The sequence below is a fragment of the Ascaphus truei genome, unplaced genomic scaffold (genome assembly GCF_040206685.1).
Source record: "Ascaphus truei isolate aAscTru1 unplaced genomic scaffold, aAscTru1.hap1 HAP1_SCAFFOLD_526, whole genome shotgun sequence".
Taxonomy (NCBI): domain Eukaryota; kingdom Metazoa; phylum Chordata; class Amphibia; order Anura; family Ascaphidae; genus Ascaphus; species Ascaphus truei.
Window position 1 is genome coordinate 167,691 of NW_027456857.1, and position 19,755 is coordinate 187,445.

The 19,755-nt window shown below is 50.7% G+C and overlaps 3 non-coding genes across 3 annotated transcripts; 1 reads left to right on the top strand and 2 right to left on the bottom strand.

Annotated features, from left to right (window-relative positions):
* Nucleotides 1-10,409: 10,409 nt before the first annotated feature.
* On the top strand, nt 10,410-10,481 carry TRNAP-UGG (transfer RNA proline (anticodon UGG)). Its single transcript has one exon. It is a non-coding gene; the product is annotated as a tRNA-Pro (tRNA).
* Nucleotides 10,482-11,606: 1,125 nt separating this feature from the next.
* Nucleotides 11,607-11,678, bottom strand: TRNAP-AGG (transfer RNA proline (anticodon AGG)). Its single transcript has one exon. It is a non-coding gene; the product is annotated as a tRNA-Pro (tRNA).
* Nucleotides 11,679-14,916: 3,238 nt separating this feature from the next.
* TRNAT-AGU (transfer RNA threonine (anticodon AGU)) lies at nt 14,917-14,990 on the bottom strand. Its single transcript has one exon. It is a non-coding gene; the product is annotated as a tRNA-Thr (tRNA).
* Between the last annotated feature and the right edge of the window lie 4,765 nt (nt 14,991-19,755).

Consider the following 19,755-nt stretch of genomic DNA (forward strand, 5'->3'; position numbering starts at 1 on the left):
CGTGCTTGCTCCCCCTGGTGGAATCTAAAGGAAGGGCACCTTTTACAAGGAATTGTTTTTCGCTCTGCACTGAGTCACTCACAGCACAGGGGAGGGGCTCTGATTTTCGCGCCAAACCCGGACAGAATGTTGCGACATCTTTCTGTGCAGGCTTGCAGTTAGCAGCACGTGCGCTCTCCTGATTTGGCGGGAGACGCCATTTTGCTGGGTCGGCATAGACTAGGGGGTACCCTTCTGAGGGGCCCCCGGGCATGAACAGTGCGGACGGTGCCTCTGCCAGGCATATATCCTCAGTGTGAGTTACAACAAAAAGTATGGTTTTCCATGTGGACGTGGGATCTTGTTCCTCCTCTAAGACACATGCCCACGGCCACCCAGGAATTTTACACATACCCTCCCGGACCTTCATTGCGGGTATACTAGCGGGTATGCCTCCTACCGCCACTACCTGGCCAGGCTCCATATACTGCCTCAACGCCCAGGCAAGGACCTCGTCTCCGGACTTCACAAACATAGCGACAAAAATAGGAACGGGACAATTTAGAAAAAATGGACAGGGCACCCCAGGTGTATCTCAGCAGCGCCTCCAAATGTAACGGGTATTCCACCCCACCCAATCTCATATGTAGTGTGGGTGAGTAGAACATATGTTGTTACCGGTGTGGTGCGTATACCTGCAGGCTCACAGGAGGTCTGAGCCTCCGCTAATGAGAGCCTGGGGTGAATCCTTTGGAACGGATCTTCGTTTACAGCGCCTCCACCTCTGTAGGATTCTAGGGAAGTGTAGAATGACCCTACATAGGAACCCAATAAGAAACTACACACACAGTGATTATATATAACTAAGGGCTTTACTACGAACATAGAGAATATCATAATCCATTACATAACATCTTAACCTGTGTCCCTCTCACGAGGAGACACTACCCGTGGTGACGTCGCGCAGGACGATTCCCCGACACCAGGTGATCCCACCCAGTGTCCCAAGAACCCCACCCAATGTCCCGTACTCCTACAGAGATAGTCACTGGGTGACTGCGCAGTCACTAAAACCTCTAGGCCTGTTGGTGCACATATAATATTGATACCTTCCGAGCACTCCGATGCTCGGGCCTGCAACACTCTTCTCAAAGGGTCAGACGTCCGTCTGATCCTTTCCAGGTACTCTGCCGGTGGACCCCAACGAGGGTCCCACCGCTCCACGGGAACTGCAACCGATCACGGCAACACCAACCGCATTGGAACAGCGACCGCCGTTATCAGCTTTCTGCCTAACTACTTCTAGAGTGACAGCAACCCTAACCTGGGGCCTGTCCCTGAGGAACCGCAACCTGGGATGGCTTGGGGAAAACTCCTAGGGCCTGTGGAACATTAACCTGCCCCCCTTCCCCTAGCTACCCAGTCTCAACTGTAACTGCTAATCCTAACAGCCTAACGCACCTGCAGCCAACACTCAGCTCACACTGTCAGCCTGCAGACATTCACACACACTTCACACACACTGCACGCACTGCGCCCAGCACATGCAGCGACACACACACAGCTGGCAATCGTACACAGCCACCTGGATCCCGCAGCAAATCATCCACTGCACACACGCTGTGCCTATTTGCCAGTGCGCACAGCACTACCCGCTGTGGCACTGCCAAACCTGCACCTTACACACACTAAGGGCGACCTCCCTATCTAGGGCCGTCCCTTATCAGTTACCCACTAACCTGGTGGGGAGTTGGGGCCTACCTGGAGGGTGTGGGTACCTATCAGGATGCAGGAGCTGCACTCACTCCCTGCATCCTTCCTTCCCCTTCAGCTCCGCTGCTCCAACTGACGTGACTCATGCAAAGCCCGGGAAAATGTATCTCTTTCCTCCAGGGCAGTCCTGCAGCCCTATTGGCTCCCATCAAGCACCTGGTGCCTGCCTCGCTATGCCTCATGGGAATTGTAGTCCCGAGGCCCCTACAATAACATTGAGGCCGCGTGCGTGCCTTCCCTCTGCCTACACAAACCTGTAATGGCCGCCGCAACCTCTCACTAACTTCCCCTACTCTCGCGCGACTCTCCTGCGCCTTCCCTGCCCTCACGCAACTGTTCCCTGGCTCTAGGGTTCTCCCTGCGCATGCGCGACTCTGCCCTGTCTCTCGCAGCCTCCCTGCGCATGCGCGAGCTAACTGGGCCTCCGGGGACTCACTGCGCATGCGCGAGTTGAAGCGCAATGGCGGCGCCCTATCCGCCCGGCTCCGGGAGCGCCGGGAGCCCTGAGATGCGCGTGCGGCCTTGGCAACCGGCCGCACGCGTCCCCGGCAACCCCCGAGCCGGGACCTGACCGCCCTCTCCCCTGCCACTGCCGAACGGAGCCGCCATTGGACGCGGCGGCCCCCGCGATCGGCAGTCAGGTGAGGGGGGTGCGGTAGCGCTGGGGAGACCTGGCTACACTTATATATATGTTGTGGGTATTTTGGGGGTTCAATTTGAGCTTGTAGGTGTTCTGTATGTTTTATAATTCTTGTGCAGCTAGTCTTGGCTGTTTTGGAGGGTGGCAACCTCCTATCCAATTGAAGCTCACTCCCTCCCACATTTAAATGGTTAAAAGCTCACTCTATGGCATCTCCAACTATCAGGGGAACTTGCCTGCATGCAGTGTGATTGTGACAAATCTATTACAGAGTGCTTTTCCTGGTAATGTACAGGTTAATAAAAGCTTTAATCAGACTTAGAACTTTTGCAACTCATATTGACAGATTTATTATAAATCATTCTTCCTGGCAATGCACAGGTTATTAAGAATTTATATTAGTGTAGGGACCCTTGAACGTGGTCTGCCGTGAAGTTTGGCTCAAGGGCTTACAACAATTTGGCCAAAATGTTAAACTAAAAGACCATTTTATTTATTAGTTATTTATACATGTATATTTAGGCACTGTACCGTATATAAGTTTTTCTGGATGTGCACTGAGCTTTGTCTGTGTTTTATGTTATGTCTGTGGGTAGTAACAACCAAGTTTGGGGGCAGTACCAAACAGTATCTCAAATAGGGATAGAGCATGTTCCCCTCGTGGGGTATATCGAATACTGAACAAAGCAATGGGTAGACTATCTGGCCAGGGCATATTTGTTTCCTGGGCCATTTTCAACATTCTAGTTTTTAGTGTGCCATTCATTCTTTCTACCTTTCCGCTACTCTGGGGATGGTATGGGGTGTGGAAAGCAAGGGTGGTCCCTAGCGCAGACCAAATTTCTTTAGCTAGCGTAGCAGTGAAAGCGGGGCCTTGCAAGGTGTTTCTGCGGTGGTTTTTCCACACGTCCTGGGTTACACTTTGCACAAATTGTACATGATTTGCAGAAATTACTAGTCATTGGGGTAATTCCAGGCGCCACATAGTATTTGTCGATCAGTGCATTCATAAGAGTCTTCGAGAGATGTGCTGCTCCATGTGCCCATTGTACCACAGCAGGATACAGTGCCCATGGCAGACAAAGTTTCTTTTTGTACTCGTAAATTCCTTCTTGGGGTGATGCACCTCTTTTCTTCCAGCTTTCCTTTTCTTCCTTTGTTGCAGATTCTTGCCTACTTCTTCAGATATTCTCGATTCACTGGGAGGTTCTGCATTAATGGAACCATCCTTGTCGTGTCCACTCGATCTTCCACTTCTCGTATCCCGCTGGCAGCTTGTTTTCCCGCATCATCCGCCAGATGGTTTCCTCTGGCTTCTTCTGTGTTCAGTTTCCCATGGGCTTTACCTTCAGGATGACCACATGGCTTGGAAGGAGTAGGGCGTCCATCAGAGCTTGTATGGCTGAGCTGTGTTTCACTGGTGTTCCTGCTGCTGTCAGAAATCCCCTGGTTTGCCAAATGACGCCAAAATCGTGTGCTACACCAAAGGCATATCTAGAGTCAGTGTAGATATTCGCCGTTTGTCTTTCTGCCAGTTTACACGCTGCAGTGAGGGCTTGTAGTTCGGCTTCTTGTGCAGATGCTGTTGACGGTAGTGTGCTTGCCAGTAGGACCACAGAGTCTGTGGTGACCGCATAACCCGTATGGTAGGTGCCTTGTTGATCAGCATATCGAGAACCATCCACAAACAGGATTAGATCTGGGTTCTGTATCGGCTTTTCACTCACCGTGGGCAGATGAGCTGTTTCTAGCTTCATGAGTTCGAAGCAATCATGGGGTAGGTAGACTCCAACTGTGTTTTGTTCTTGTTCGTGTCCCTGCACATCTCCCCCCTTGGGAAGTGGAAGAAGAGTGGAGGGGTTAAGCACTTGGCACCAGAGAAGGGTGAAATTGTCTGGAATGAGAAGCGAGCATTGCAACCTGAGGTGTCTGGCAGCGGACAGATATTTTGGCTGTGTCTGATTGAGAATAGCAGCAATGTCATGTGGTGCCAGGAGAATGAGGTCATGCCCTAGAACGATATCCGAAGTTTTATCCCGCAGTGCTTGAGCAGCAAAGACAGCATGAAGACAGGATGGTCCACCACGAGCCACAGCGTCGAGACGGCTGGAGTAATAACCAATAGGTCGACATCGGCCAGCGTGTGGCTGCGTTAACACTCCAGTTGCATGTCCATTTCATTCTGATACGAAAAGCTTGAAGGGTAAATCATAGTCTGGGAGGCCCAAGGCAGGGGCAGAGGATATTACCTGTTTGAGAACAGTGAAATTCTTGGAAGCCTCTGGGGTCATCTGGAAGGGATTTGTTGTTAAAACATCATACAATGGTTGTATCATTTACTGTTTTAGGATCTTGAACCATTATATACTTATCAGCTTCACCCTTCGCGGTGCGTTTCTTTACAAGGAAAAGAGGGGTATTGCAGTTTACGGGGAAGCAGGGCCCCTTGTTTGAGCTGTACAACAATGGGCGGTACCCTTAGGTGCCCGTTATCCTCAGGGCCTGTGGACCATAATTTGGATGTGATCCTATCCATGACAGCGGGCAGTATACTGGCAGCTGAGGGTTTGTCCGCTAATGCCAAAAGTATTGGAAGGGAACAAAGGGCAGAGACATCTGACTCCCAGAGCAGGGAGGTTACATCAATGGTGCCGTCCTCGGAGAATATTATGGAGGCCTGTAACCTGGATAAAACATCAGCGCCAAGCAGATTAAGCAGGCAGGTAGAGGAAACTACAAATCATGCAAATAGTTCAGGGTAGGGACCTATCTGCAGGGGTCGTGTTAATGGGCTAGAGCGCGGTGTGCCATCTACCCCCACACATAAAACATCAATATCAGACAAATAGGAAGGGTCAGGTATGTCTGCAGCTCTAATTACGCTCCTGGCTGCACCTGTGTCTACCAGGAAGGGGGTGAGGTGACATACATTATTGGGGCGCCTTCTACCTGCTTGGGGTCCTGGGGGGTGTCTGGGGTTAAAATTCCAGGTCATGTTTGCCTCCTGTGCAACGGCCTGTGACTCATTATCTGAGTCAAAACTACCAGGCGTACTGTAGTGGACACTGCTGCTGGGTCTGTGTGCTATTGTTGAGTCAGGGTAGACTTGAATCCCTACCGCTGGGGTAGTGATTTTTTGGGGTGAAAGGGCTGGCATCAGGGGCATTAGGGGCACAGTCGGGGTGTAATAGGAACCATCCTCCTGCAGCAGAGGATAAAGTTGTGCTACATAAACAGTCAAAATTGGTTTGTCATTCGTGGGCGGGGTAGTGGGTTGTATAGGTGGGGGTGCTGCTGGAGCTGGGAGCGAAGGTAACAAAGGAGTGAGTATAGATAAATCAGTCACACCGTGGCGCTGCACACTACAATTAAAACAATCTTCCCTCCCTTTTGTATCTCCTGCTCGGTCCATTTTTCTCTGGACAGCCGTGGTAACATTAAACTAGGCTTCTGCTATCTTCAGCAGGTTGTTATCATTCAAAATTCCTCTCTTTTCTTTCAATATTTTTCGCCACTCTTCTGGCTGTAACCTGCTTTTTGCTGCAGTAATGCCACATACTTTAAACAGTTTACTTGCTTTGTTTTTCACTTGTTATTATATTAACTTCTGTCCTGGCAATAATAAAATAAATGCAGCGGGACCCTTCTGTCCCTCAACAGAATTCTTTTGACTCATATTAACGTAAGGTATGTTTCCCTGTGGGATTCAAAAACACACAAGACGGTGCTCACTGAGCTTCTCACTCCCACAGAAAAAGACCCCTCTTTCTAGTTGCCATTAGAACAGAAGGAAAAAGAATATTTTCTGGTTTTAAAAGACCCATTCGTGTGGCCAGTACGAACAAACCCTTTAAAAATAAATCTTTACCAGGGCTACTCCCATTCTTTTCCGTTCTGTTCTCTCTCTTTCCGCCACTAGGTGGCAGGCTAAGACTCCTTTCTCTGTCTTACTTGCCTGTGCTCAAATGTTAAAACTGCACTTTTTTTTTTCTCTACACTGCAATTACTAGCAAAAAATGCCCTGCTTTTTTTTCTTCTTTCCCTTCACTTATAACACTTTCTTTCCCTTCACTTATAACACTTTCTTTCCCTTCCAAATAATATACACAGTATCTAATTGTATCCCAATTTCTGCATATAAACCTTTCATAAAAATAACCCTCAATACCAACTTCCTCAACTATTGGCAAATTCACTTGCTATTTCTTTCCTATTCACTTTCTTTTTTCTACTGCAAAGCGTACCTTAACGCGGAAAAAACAGGAGTTCGGACAGTTTAACGTCTAGGGGCTATCTCTTTTACTCTCAACAATCCCCACCCGTCCTCATGAATTCTCAACACTAATACACAAACACATTTTGGACATAACATAGAACTTGATTACGAGAGAGAGGGAAAGGTTGTTCAGGGATCAATCGGCAGGATTCCGCGCTGCTACCAACCGTAACGCGCCTTATTAACACCCTTCCCTTGCAACGCGCCAACCGCACAGTCACTACCGGGATTACCGTGTTTCCTCTCTGAACCGACTATACCTTACTCCCCCTTTACCCCTCCTTCCACCAAGTTTACAACGTACAATGACAAGACCCCTAGTCAGCCGGCAAAAATCCCACTCCACTCCGGGCTCCCACTTGCGGCACTGACTAACATATATACAACATTTAAACATATACCGGGTGACAGATAGTCTAGGTAACAGGTTTGAGTTTAAAACGGGCTCTGGGCAAGATATCTACCTGTCTTTAGGTGACCTTCGGAGAGCCGTATGAGACACAGAAATAGACCAAAAGCGGAGACAGTGCGTATCGGTAGATAATAAATGTTATCTTACCGTACTCCAGAGGTGATCAGTCTCCTGCCGCGTCCGCACTTGGTCCACCCCGGTCCCTCTGCGCACGGCTGTCTGTTGGTTCACAACCCAGGGCCCCACGTTGGGCGCCAGCTTATTTGGATAATTTTGATCACACGAAAACATCTACAGAGTATCTGTCCCCGTCCAGATTATTTTCCAACGTAGGTAATGCGTGCACTGAGAAAAAATCACGCTGACACACGTTCAGAATGATAATGTCTGACTTTATTCCTACAGACCACGTTCATATATAGAGGCTGCATTGGGGGATTGTATGCAAAAGGAGCTCTCTCAGGTCTAAAGGTTGTGTGTAAATACACATGTCAGTATCTCATTGGTTCTTGTTGGGTCTTTTCCTTGTATGGTCTTGTTGTTGCAGTTTATGGTCCGGTTATTGCAGGTTTTTTGGACACATCAGCATTTGAGGGGAATTCCTCGATGCCATCTTCCTTACTTGAAGGGAGGGGTAGCTGCGGTAGCCATTTTGAGTAAGGAATCATAGCAAAGTATTACAGATGAAGAAATAGGCATTTTATCCAATCCATCACATTACCATTCGCCTTGAGAAAGCCTCTCGCGAAACGCGCGCGTCGGCTCCTATCTCCCACGTGCACGCGCAGACCAGTGACTGCCTCCGCATTATGTGTCTCTAACCGCGAGTTTATGCGGCAGCCTGCTCGTGCAGGATATACAGGGTAAAAGTGCCCCGATGGCCACTTTAAGCCTCTAATGTGCAGTGTTTATAAAGTAAGTGCTCACTATCCATAGGTGTATTGATTTTAAGTTACCTGCAGTAACACTCAAGCTGCGCTGCTGTACATGGTATTTCAGACAGCAGCACAAAGGTTTACTCTCTGTGCAAACCTTCAGCTTACCCTCTGATATAAGACCAGTGTTATATATCTTCTAGCTACAGTGTCTCCCTGACAAAGGTTCCTTTTACCTTACCCTCTGCTCATAGTCAGCGTAACCCACCTGTTACACATAGCCAAGGAGGTCAATGCAGGACACTTATCCCTGCAGCACAGCACCTCGAGGTTACCTCAGGTCATTCTGACACTTAGCTAGACACACCATTACTACAGAGTGGTAACATAGCTGATAGCACACACGACCACTGAAAATCCCAATATATCTGTTCCCAGTGTTTATTAGTAACTACAGATCACACTTACCACCTTACTAAGGGCTTACGCAGATCCTGCCATTAAGTGATATGTAGTCTCAGTACCTATTTGAGCACACCTATCAGCACGCACTTACCACACAGGTCCACATCAGGATCTCTGTGTTGTTCTGTTACCAGTGTTCTATTACAGATATATCTGGTATATAAGATATCGTCTGATCCGGAGCCAATACGGCTATTACTATCTAGGATCAACCTACCTCCAGTACGTTGCTCCAACATCTACCATTTTAATATATGATGCTATCAATAAAGAATATTTTTTAAATCACTCACTTATCATCAGAGCGTGAACCTGAGTGCTATACAGGGTTCTCTCTCTATTTGTTCACTACTAAAATCTAAATGTAAAAGTATTTAACAGTCTTCATAGGGCTATAAAAGTAGAGGGGCTCGTCCGGGATTTGAACCCGGGACCTCTCGCACCCTAAGCGAGAATCATACCCCTAGACCAGCGGTGCGCAATCTGTGGGGCGCGACCCCCAGGGGGGGCGCGAGACTGCCGCCGGGGGGCGCGGGGTTTACAGAGGCCCCGCGCGCTTCCCGAAGGCACTTAAATTAAGTGCCGGGGGAGCTGCAGGGCCTCTGTAAACCATACTTACCCGTGGCTCCGGCGGCTTCCTCCCGGCGTCGCCATGGCAACGCGGCGTCAAAATGACGCTGCGATGTCATGTGACGTCACGTTGCTATGGCAACGTGACGTCATTACGCCGGTGCGAGGGTAAGTTGGGGTTGGGGGGGGCGCGGGAGTGAGGGGACAGCCGGCAGGGGGGCGCAGGGAAAAAAGTTTGCGCCCCCCTGCCCTAGACCAACGAGCCAGCTGACAGAACCATATTCCAGATGTGTAGTTGGAAGCCACATCAGCAGCAGGACAGAGGCCGCATCATATTACATTCCCAGCACAGGCTGCTGCTTCTGTGAGGGGAGAATGATAGCGCAGCACAGACCTGCGCCCAGCGGCTGCAGGAACACCGGGTATATCCTGCTGTATAGTGCCCAGTACCTGCACCCACCTCACAGCACTATGCTGTATAGTGCCCAGTACCTGCACCCACCTCACAGCGCCCTGCTGTATAGTGCCGGTACCTGCACCCACCTCACAGCACCCTGCTGTATAGTGCCCGGTACCTACACCCACCTCACAGCATCCTGCTGTATAGTGCCCAGTACCTGCACCCACCTCACAGCGCCCTGCTGTATAGTGCCGGTACCTGCACCCACCTCACAGCACCCTGCTGTATAGTGCCGGTACCTGCACCCACCTCACAGCACCCTGCTGTATAGTGCCGGTACCTGCACCCACCTCACAGCCCCTGTATCATACTGATAGAAATACAGCTTCCCATTCCCAAATAATACAAACAGTTTATTAATACAGAATAACAATAAGAAACACTGAATAAATATATATATATAAACATTAGTTTATATTAGTATTAGTATATTATATATATATATATTATATTATATATTATATTATATATTATACTAGTATTAGTATATATTAGTAAAGCTTATGATCTAATTTTATATACTTTAGCTAAAGGGAAGTACTCAATGTCACACTGTGCTGGCACTGGGTCACACACATTTATTTCCATTTCAGGGGACACTACAGTATATTAATACTTTGCTTGTTGATAAAAGAACATTTATCAGGCGCTGCTGAGAGTTGAACTCAGGATCTCCTGTTTACTAGACAGGCGGGTTAACCAGCTAAGCCACAGCACCCTGCTGTATAGTGCCCGGTACCTGCACTCACCTCACAGCACCCTGCTGTATAGTGCCCGGTACCTGCACCCACCTCACAGCCCCTGTATCATACTGATAGAAATACAGTTTCCCATCCCAAATAATACAAACAGTTTATTATTACAGAATAACAATAAGAAACACTGAATAAATATATATATATAAACATACATAGATCACACACATTTCTATTTCCATACTCGCAAGCAGAATTGCAGGTGGCTCGTTGGTCTAGGGGTATGATTCTCGCTTTGGGTGCGAGAGGTCCCGGGTTCAAATCCCGGACGAGCCCGTCTTTTTCTGTAGCTAATAATTTCCAGGGTTTCAGAGCTGCTGCTGCGCGGTGTCTCTTTCAGCTGCTCACGTGGCATCTTCATGATACTACATTACAGGTCTCAGGCCAGGTTCCCAGTGACCGCCACTGCTCGCCACACGCCACAGCCCTCATCACACGTTCGCTGGCAGGGAAGACAAGAATTTTGTCTTTCCTTGCCGCGACGCGATCATATGGTCGGCGGGCAGCCAATAGAAGGGCAGATAGTGCCTTGTTCCGCGATATGGGGCGTGGTGAGGGCGTGCCCGTGACATCACATGAGTGTTTTGCCCACATTGGCTGAACTGCGCATATGACCGGCCCATCGCTCGACAAAGACAATTTTTTTGGTCTTTGCACGCATTGCGCCTACCCACGCTTATGTGCGCATGCGTGATCAGCATAGACACAGCCTTAGGCCTGGGACATAGTGAGTTTAAGGGTAGCTGAGCCGCGCTGAGCAGATGCATAAAGCCCCTGCATCTGTCATCAGCGCGGCTATAGTTTCCCCCTCTGCATGCGTGCTGATGCGTGCGGAGGCTGAGAAACTTTGCCGAGACAGGCAGGTTTGAAATTTGCCGCTTGGGGAAGCGGAGGAGCAGTCACGTGACCGCTCCCATCTAATGGGGACCGCTCCCATCTAATGGGAGCGGGGGACTAGCCCCGCTTCCTGCTCCGCCTTCTTGCACGCCTCCGCTCCGCCTCCGCCCTGCCCCCTGATCGCGCTCACTGCCTCGCCTGCAAGGACAGGAAAAAGCTAAATTTTCAGCAGGCGAGACAGAGCAGGAGCGCGCTTCAGCGAGCTTCAAGTCCACTATGTCCCATGCCTTAGGCGACGGCCCTGGTGTAGGTGCTGCACGTGCGCCTGCCGGTGCGTGCAGCTGTGATCCCCTCCCATCGCGCCCTACAGACCGCAGATCGCGGTTTTAAGCTGTGCCGTGCAGCAGCCAACACTGGGGCCGCAGCCTAAGGGGTGAAAGCCAGATTGGAATTGGCTAAGGAAATTTGTCTCTGTATAGTAATCGCTTAATTGGGAATGATAAAACTTGATCAAATGTAAATGTAAAAGTATTTAACAGTCTTCATACAGCTATTAAAGTAGAGGGGCTCGTCCGGGATTTGAACCCGGGACCTCTCGCACCCTAAGCGAGAATCATACCCCTAGACCAACGAGCCAGCTGACAGAACCATATTCCAGATGTGTAGTTGGAAGCCACATCAGCAGCAGGACAGAGGCCGCATCATATTATATTCCCAGCACAGGCTGCTGCTTCTGTGAGGGGAGGATGATAGCGCAGCACAGACCTGCGCCCAGCGGCTGCAGGAACACCAGGTATATCCCGGGAAAAATCACTGACTGCAATGTCTCCCAAAAAGGGTCAAAGTTTAACTTTCTGAGACTTAGTATGTTGAGTTTTTCTCACCGGTGTGAGCAAGGGCAACGGTGACCTGATACCATGGACATGAGACGTGTACACGAGGGAGGAGGCATAATGCTCAGAGCTGCAATAACACAATAAAGATCTCTAATAGAGGTGTCAGAGATCTGTTTCTGACACGTCTGGCCAGTTAAAATGGATCCCAGCGGAAGAAATAGTTTCTGAATCACGTGAATCCCATCTACAACGAGGACTATAAAAAAGGTGAAAAATATAAAAATGGTTAAATATACAATTTTTTATAGTTCTGTCTTTACCACATGCATAGAAAAAGAATCCAGTGATACAGTCTTTAAAAGGCTAACAATCTAATTTTTACGCAGACATTTATTTCCATCTCAGAGGACTCTACAGTATATTAATACTTTGCTTGTTGATAAAAGAACATCTACCAGGCGCTGCTGAGAGTTGAACTCAGGATCTCCTGTTGACTAAATAGGCGCTTTACCCTGCGTCGTCATTTGATGTCGGAGCAGAGAGGGGGGGGGGGGGGGGAGCAGTCGAGGAGAGCAGGCCGGAGGGCGCAGACTGAAAAGTTTGCGCACCCCTCCCCTAGCACACGGAATCTCAGTTCCCTTGTCGTTAACATCTGAGCAGTCTGGGGAGAGTAATGGCTGAGCAGTCTGGGGAGAGTAATGGCTGAGCAGTCTGGGGTGAGTAACGGCTGAGCAGTCTGGGGTGAGTAAGGGCTGAGCAGTCTGGGGAGAGTAACGAGTGATCTGTCTGGGGAGAGTAACGGCTGAGCAGTCTGGGGAGAGTAACGACTGATCTGTCTGGAGAAAGTAACGACTGAGCAGTCTGGGGAGAGTAATGACTGAGCAGTATGTAGAGAGTAACAGCTGAGCAGTCTGGGGAGAGTAACGACTGAGCAGTATGTAGAGAGTAACAGCTGAGCAGTGTGGGGAGAGTAAAGGCTGAGCAGTGTGGGGAGAGTAATGGCTGAGCAGTCTGGGGAGAGTAATGGCTGAGCAGTCTGGGGAGAGTAATGGCTGAGCAGTCTGGGGAGAGTAATGGCTGAGCAGTCTGGGGAGAGTAACGGCTGAGCAGTCTGGGGTGAGTAACGGCTGAGCAGTCTGGGGTGAGTAAGGGCTGAGCAGTCTGGGGAGAGTAACGAGTGATCTGTCTGGAGAAAGTAACGACTGAGCAGTCTGGGGAGAGTAACGACTGAGCAGTATGTAGAGAGTAACAGCTGAGCAGTGTGGGGAGAGTAAAGGCTGAGCAGTGTGGGGAGAGTAACGGCTGAGCAGTGTGGGGAGAGTAACGGCTGAGCAGTGTGGGGAGAGTAACGGCTGAGCAGTGTGGGGAGAGTAACGGCTGAGCAGTGTGGGGAGAGTAACGGCTGAGCAGTGTGGGGAGAGTAACGGCTGAGCAGTGTGGGGAGAGTAACGGCTGAGCAGTGTGGGGAGAGTAACGGCTGAGCAGTATGGGGAGAGTAACGGCTGAGCAGTGTGGGGAGAGTAACGGCTGAGCAGTGTGGGGAGAGTAACGGCTGAGCAGTGTGGGGAGAGTAACGGCTGAGCAGTGTGGGGAGAGTAACGGCTGAGCAGTGTGGGGAGAGTAACGGCTGAGCAGTGTGGGGAGAGTAACGGCTGAGCAGTGTGGGGAGAGTAACGGCTGAGCAGTGTGGGGAGAGTAACGGCTGAGCAGTGTGGGGAGAGTAACGGCTGAGCAGTGTGGGGAGAGTAACGGCTGAGCAGTGTGGGGAGAGTAACGGCTGAGCAGTGTGGGGAGAGTAACGGCTCAGCAGTGTGGGGAGAGTAACAGCTGAGCAGTGTGGGGAGAGTAATGGCTGAGCAGTCTGGGGAGAGTAACGGCTGAGCAGTTGTAGTATGTTCATATTGGAAGATTTTCCCATTTGGTAACTTCTTCTGAATGATCCTCTTTTACAATCATTTTTGTTGGATGCACCAGAGGGGAAACTGGAGAAAATGTGTATGTTTTTGTGCCTGATGGAAAAACCAAAAATATAGTTTTCCAAACAGCAGTAGAATAAAAATATATAAACATTTTTTTTTAATTGAGAAACTAAAAATGTAATTATCCATTAAAAATATCTCAGTATTTTCTGGTTTCTTAGAATTCCCGAGCAACACTAATATCTTTAATTCAGCACAAAATCTTATTTTATCCCCATCCTCATTAATGTCATTCTTTACACACAGATATGGAGTGTGCAATTTGTATCCACTTCTTCCTTATTTGTTAGAAACAACCTTTTTTTCTCATTCTGCGTCCTCGTCTCATATGAACCAGGCTTGTTACAATAGTAAAAGGTTTATACGTTTTTTTCTCCTTTTTGTAGAAGATGAAATCCACATAATCACAGAACTGGAATAGTTTCCGTTTCCTCACATAATCTGAGGATTAATATCAGACTCTGTCGGGGGGGAAATCCGGTGACTGATGTATCCCCAGCCTGGTACCTTCCGTTCTGTAACTCTAGAACCCTATGCAGGAGGTTGAGGTAGGGTGAGACTCACCCCTGCGCCCACCCTCAATCCTTCTCACTGTACGTAATATGGATCTCAGGTGATGGGCTGAGTCACCTGTGAAAATAATAGAAGAAGAAGAAAGTTCCTTTTATTTGTATATGGATCCTTGTTGATCCTTTCAGTAGAAATGAAGCACCGGACAGAGATCTGTTTCTGACACATCTGGCCAGTTAAAATGGATCCCAGCGGAAGAAACAGTTTCTGAATCACGTGAATCCCATCTACAACGAGGACTATAATAAAGGTGAAAAATATAAAAATGGTTAAATATACAATATTTTATAGTTCTGTCTCTATCACATGCATAGAAAAAAAATCCAGTGATACAGTCTTAAAAAAGCTTACAAGCTAATTTTTACACATTAGGTAAAGGGAAGTATTTAATGTCACACTGCGCGGGCTCTGGGTCACACACATTTATTTCCATCTCAGAGGACACTACAGTATATTAATACTTTGCTTGTTGATAAAAGAACATATATCAGGCGCTGCTGAGAGTTGAACTCAGGATCTCCTGTTTACTAGACAGGCGCTTTAACCAACTAAGCCACAGCGCCCCTGCTGTATAGTGCCCGGTACCTGCACCCACCTCACAGCGCCCTGCTGTATAGTGCCCGGTACCTGCACCCACCTCACAGAACCCTGCAGTATAATGCCCGGTACCTGCACCCACCTCACAGCACCCTGCTGTATAGTGCCGGTACCTGCACCCACCTCACAGCGCCCTGCTGTATAGTGCCCGGTACCTGCACCCACCTCACAGCACCCTGCTGTATAGTGCCTGGTACCTGCACCCACCTCACAGCCCCTGCTGTATAGTGCCCGGTACCTGCACCCACCTCACAGCACCCTGCTGTATAGTGCCCGGTACCTGCACCCACCTCACAGCCCCTGCTGTATAGTGCCCGGTACCAGCACCCACCTCACAGCACCCTGCTGTATAGTGCACGGTACCTGCACCCTCCTCACAGCGCCCTGCTGTATAGTGCCCGGTACCTGCACCCACCTCACAGCGCCCTGCTGTATAGTGCACGGTACCTGCACCCTCCTCACAGCACCCTGCTGTATAGTGCACGGTACCTGCACCCACCTCACAGCGCCCTGCTGTATAGTGCACGGTACCTGCACCCTCCTCACAGCGCCCTGCTGTATAGTGCACGGTACCTGCACCCACCTCACAGCCCCTGTATCAAACTGATAGAAATACAGCTTCCCATCCCAAATAATACAAACAGTTTATTAATACTGACTAACAAATAAGAAACACTGAATAAAAAGTAACGCTCTGTAATTGTCACAAAATAGGAGACCGAGTAATCTACACAATGAACGTATCTGCTACAGCAGTCACACCCCATCTTCTACTATATATTTGTGAAAGCACTGTATGTCTGCGTCCCAAGGGCCAATCGCATAGCACCTTTGGCCTGTCACTCCGGCTCAGGCCATGCCCGCCCCCGCACACCTCTCATTGGCCTGCGTCCAACACCAATGCCACACTGTCCCACCCCTCACTGACTCTCATTGGCCTGTGTCCAACACCAATGCCACACTGTCCCACCCCTCACTGACTCTCATTGGCCTGCGTCCAACACCAATGCCACACTGTCCCACCCCTCACTGAGCTAATACTTCCACACTGTCCCACCCCTCACTGAGCTACCACTTCCACACTGTCCCACCCCTCACTGAGCTAATACTTCCACACTGTCCCACCCCTCACTGAGCTACCACTTCCACACTGTCCCACCCCTCACTGAGCTAATACTTCCACACTGTCCCACCCCTCACTGAGCTACCACTTCCACACTGTCCCAACCCTCACTGAGCTACCACTTCCACACTGTCCCACCCCTCACTGAGCTACCACTTCCACACTGTCCCACCCCTCACTGAGCTAATACTTCCACACTGTCCCACCCCTCACTGAGCTACCACTTCCACACTGTCCCACCCCTCACTGAGCTAATACTTCCACACTGTCCCACCCCTCACTGAGCTACCACTTCCACACTGTCCCACCCCTCACTGAGCTAATACTTCCACACTGTCCCACCCCTCACTGAGCTACCACTTCCACACTGTCCCACCCCTCACTGAGCTAATACTTCCACACTATCCCACCCCTCACTGAGCTAATACTTCCGCACTGTCCCACCCCTCACTGAGCTACCACTTCCACACTGTCCCACCCCTCACTGAGCTAATACTTCCACACTGTCCCACCCCTCACTGAGCTAATACTTCCACACTGTCCCACCCCTCACTGAGCTACCACTTCCACACTATCCCACCCCTCACTGAGCTAATACTTCCGCACTGTCCCACCCCTCACTGAGCTACCACTTCCACACTGTCCCACCCCTCACTGAGCTAATACTTCCACACTATCCCACCCCTCACTGAGCTAATACTTCCACATTATCCCACCCCTCACAGAGCTACCACTTTCACACTGTCCCACCCCTCACTGAGCTACCACTTCCACACTGTCCCACCCCTCACTGAGCTACCACTTTCACACTGTCCCACCCCTCACTGAGCTACCACTTCCACACTGTCCCACCCCTCACTGAGCTACCACTTCCACACTGTCCCACCCCTCACTGAGCTACCACTTCCACACTGTCCCACCCCTCACTGAGCTACCACTTCCACACTGTCCCACCCCTCACTGAGCTAATACTTCCACACTGTCCCACCCCTCACTGAGCTACCACTTCCACACTGTCCCACCCCTCACTGAGCTAATACTTCCACACTGTCCCACCCCTCACTGAGCTACCACTTCCACACTGTCCCACCCCTCACTGAGCTAATACTTCCACACTATCCCACCCCTCACTGAGCTACCACTTCCACACTGTCCCACCCCTCACTGAGCTACCACTTCCACACTATCCCACCCCTCACTGAGCTAATACTTCCACACTGTCCCACCCCTCACTGAGCTACCACTTCCACACTGTCCCACCCCTCACTGAGCTACCACTTCCACACTATCCCACCCCTCACTGAGCTAATACTTCCACACTGTCCCACCCCTCACTGAGCTACCACTTCCACACTATCCCACCCCTCACTGAGCTAATACTTCCGCACTGTCCCACCCCTCACTGAGCTACCACTTCCACACTGTCCCACCCCTCACTGAGCTAATACTTCCACACTATCCCACCCCTCACTGAGCTAATACTTCCACATTATCCTACCCCTCACTGAGCTACCACTTTCACACTGTCCCACCCCTCACTGAGCTACCACTTCCACACTGTCCCACCCCTCACTGAGCTACCACTTTCACACTGTCCCACCCCTCACTGAGCTACCACTTCCACACTGTCCCACCCCTCACTGAGCTACCACTTCCACACTGTCCCACCCCTCACTGAGCTACCACTTCCACACTGTCCCACCCCTCACTGAGCTACCACTTCCACACTGTCCCACCCCTCACTGAGCTAATACTTCCACACTGTCCCACCCCTCACTGAGCTACCACTTCCACACTGTCCCACCCCTCACTGAGCTAATACTTCCACACTGTCCCACCCCTCACTGAGCTACCACTTCCACACTGTCCCACCCCTCACTGAGCTAATACTTCCACACTATCCCACCCCTCACTGAGCTACCACTTCCACACTGTCCCACCCCTCACTGAGCTACCACTTCCACACTATCCCACCCCTCACTGAGCTAATACTTCCACACTGTCCCACCCCTCACTGAGCTACCACTTCCACACTGTCCCACCCCTCACTGAGCTACCACTTCCACACTGTCCCACCCCTCACTGAGCTAATACTTCCACACTATCCCACCCCTCACTGAGCAAATACTTCCACATTATCCCACCCCTCACTGAGCTACCACTTTCACACTGTCCCACCCCTCACTGAGCTAATACTTCCACACTGTCCCACCCCTCACTGAGCTACCACTTCCACACTGTCCCACCCCTCACTGAGCTAATACTTCCACACTGTCCCACCCCTCACTGAGCTACCACTTCCACACTGTCCCACCCCTCACTGAGCTAATACTTCCACACTGTCCCACCCCTCACTGAGCTACCACTTCCACACTGTCCCACCCCTCACTGAGCTAATACTTCCACACTATCCCACCCCTCACTGAGCTACCACTTCCACACTGTCCCACCCCTCACTGAGCTACCACTTCCACACTATCCCACCCCTCACTGAGCTAATACTTCCACACTGTCCCACCCCTCACTGAGCTACCACTTCCACACTGTCCCACCCCTCACTGAGCTACCACTTCCACACTGTCCCACCCCTCACTGAGCTAATACTTCCACACTATCCCACCCCTCACTGAGCTAATACTTCCACATTATCCCACCCCTCACTGAGCTACCACTTTCACACTGTCCCACCCCTCACTGAGCTACCACTTCCACACTGTCCCACCCCTCACTGAGCTACCACTTCCACACTGTCCCACCCCTCACTGAGCTACCACTTTCACACTGTCCCACCCCTCACTGAGCTACCACTTCCACACTGTCCCACCCCTCACTGAGCTACCACTTCCACACTGTCCCACCCCTCACTGAGCTACCACTTCCACACTGTCCCACCCCTCACTGAGCTTTGGGAACGCTTTGCATGCCACGCTTCACAGCTCTCAAAACCCTCACCGTCTGCTACCTCACAACTGCCGAATCAGGTACAGAATCAGCACGATCACCTACACACAACGCACGATAACACCAAACACTGCACACACAGACATTCACACAACACCAAACACTGCACACTGCCTCTTCAAAACACCACCGTCGACCCCCCCCCCCCACGCCACACATCTCCCTCCCGCTACTGCAGACCCTCTACGGGCCGCGGCCTACACTACAACACCATCGCCACCGGCCTACACGCCACACATCTCCCTCCCGCTATGTCAGACACTCTACGGGCCGCGGACCAGCCCGCACGCCACAGATCTCCCTCCCGCAACCGCACACCCTCTACGGGCTGCGGCCTACACTGAAACACCATCGGCACCGGACCACACGCCACACATCTCCCTCCCGCTACCTCAGACACTGTACGGGCCGCGGACCGGCCCGCACGCCACAGATCTCCCGCCAAACACCATCGGCACCGGCCCACACGCTCCTCCTCCGGAGGAGACCGCACGCCAGATCTCCCGCCAAACACCATCCGCACCGGCACGCACGGTCCTCCTCCGGAGACCACGGCATGCCACAGATCTCCCACCAAACAAACGCCCCCAACAAACAAACACACACTATGCTAGGTACTCACTTCGGCACCGGCCCGCACGGAGCTC